This window comes from Betta splendens, chromosome 14 (genome assembly GCF_900634795.4).
Source record: "Betta splendens chromosome 14, fBetSpl5.4, whole genome shotgun sequence".
Taxonomy (NCBI): Eukaryota; Metazoa; Chordata; class Actinopteri; order Anabantiformes; family Osphronemidae; genus Betta; species Betta splendens.
Genome location: NC_040894.2, coordinates 12,438,459 through 12,440,858, shown reverse-complemented (window position 1 = coordinate 12,440,858; position 2,400 = coordinate 12,438,459).

Genomic DNA, 2,400 nt, shown 5'->3' with positions numbered 1-2,400 from the left:
TTTATTCATATGTTGTGATTTTTTACTCCTTTCTTTAATTATTTAAATGTAAAGTTGTGGGTTAGAACCAGCACCGGCTAAACAACGTGATACCGGACGCATTTAGCGACTAATAATAAGACTGGTTTAACTATTAATAAGAGTAAGCAAGTCTGGCCTAAGTCACCATGGAAACATTTCCATCCAACTTCACCCCTGGCTTACAAGAAGTGTTTATCTGATGCATTAATAAAGTCAGCATATAAAATATTCAGACCACATGTCAAATATGATCTAAACTAAAATGAATTGGGTCAGGGTCATGTGTGTAAGAAACGTGTCTGAAGCTAGAATATTATTTATTTATAGTCATGCAAAAACTATTTTGCGCTTGAACAGGTTGAGCTTGTGCTGCTAAATAGGTTAAGACACATTTCACAATAAGCTCTATGAAACCTTTTTCATACTGAGTCAACACTAAATCTACCTGATCCTGTTGTTTTAATATGGCTAGAAATAAGACGCTGATACTTTCTGTGATGAGGCATCAGGTGGATGTAATGCTGTGACTATGTGAAAAATGCGATGAGCAGGAAAGTCTCTGCACTTACACAAATTCACCGCCTGGGCCAGCAGGTGGAGATATACCCCATGAGAACATCAGAAGAAGTTCCCAGTGGGTTCCCACCTTTCTGCTTTTACATTTTAAATTGTGTTACGCCTGCCTGTGTGTACACTACACACACTACAGGCTGTGCTTCTGCTTGTGCTATTCTCAGGCTTCCTCAGATCACACTTGAGAGCTACACGCTCCAGGACCCTCCCCCTGGAGATGAGGTGGGATCCCGAGGGCCGCAGGGAGAATAGAAAGGGATCTCATTAGTATTAGGGCGTTATTTCCACCTCAGAAGCCCCAGAGGGAAGCAGGACGGGAAAGTCAGCAGTAAAACACACAAACACACACAGCAGCTAAAAGACAAAGACGCAATGATAAACCATAGAGAAAGGTTGCACACAGGAACAAAGATTAGGTTTTTAGTAGTCTACGTTTGAACTTGAACTGAAATAAAACACACATGTTTATAGATTAAACTTATTTCATCACAGTTTTGACTTTGTGCCAATTAAAGAAATACACAAAACAGGCCACTGCAAAAGATGCTACTGGTACCAGCAGAAAGTTCCAAGTTGAGTCTCAGATCTTTGATAATGATCTGGTCATGCAAGATGTGGTTGTGAACACACACACACACACACACACACACACACACACACACACACACACACACACACACACACACACACACACACACACACACACACACACACACACACACACTGTGGCTGATTTGCACCGTGACTCATGTGAGAACAGGCAGCAGGCTCCGCGAGGACACGCTCGTAGAGAAGAGCCTTGAGCCAGAAGAGGCCGGGGAAGATGTGAAATTTGTGGGGTGATTATGCTCCGAGGGAGGACGTTCTGCCCCTGATCCCGCGGTGTCAGACTGTGTTGTGCTGCGAAGCTGAAGCTGTTGCCAAGAAACTAAATGAACTTGCTGTGAACTTCCCCCACGGCTGCGGCAGGAAAGAGAGCCTCCTCTCGTGGACTCTGGGGGGTTAAAGCCAGTGGTGACACGTTCTGTACATCAACTACTGCATGTATTTACCACAGCACACAACTTGAATACAGGTTTGAAGTATTTGTACCTCTATGTCTGATGTCGTGTTTAAATCAACAAAGGTACTGAATAAACAGAGTAGCTACAATAAGGAAGCGTGCTCCCCGTGCTGTTATGAAACATATTTTATTCAGAGACACTGACTCATGCTGACATGGGCCTGCTGGAATTGTCAGCGTGTGTTCGTCTGCTAACATGCGATCCGTCCTCACACCGGCTCTCGTGGAGCAGACGCTGAATATTTGACATCCCGCTCGCTCGTCCCTATCCTGCGCGTTGCGTCGCCTCTTCGCTCCAGCTCTGACAACGTGCAGTCACGCGTGAGAGAACACGCAGAACGCGGGGATGTTTGAGGTTATTGGAAAACTATGGCAGGTAATTTCCCTTGAGTGGGGGGGGGGAGTTTTGGCTTTGGGTGGAAATGACCTTGACTCGGATGTGACTCTGTAAAGTTAACACAACACAACACAACACATGCCACAGACACATCATATAAATCCCCTTGAACAAATCTAAATGTAAATGACTCTCTACACTCTAAATATATACCGTAAAATCATATATACTTACAGGAAAATTGTGAAATTTCATTTAATTTAGTCAGACCAGCAAATATTTCAGAATAAAGCATGTGTGTAGTGTGTCGTCGACTACATCATGTTCACTGATCTGCAGTGAGAGAGTGATCCTGCCCTTGTCTTCACTAATTACTGAGATGATCCTCTGAATTTACTCTCATTTG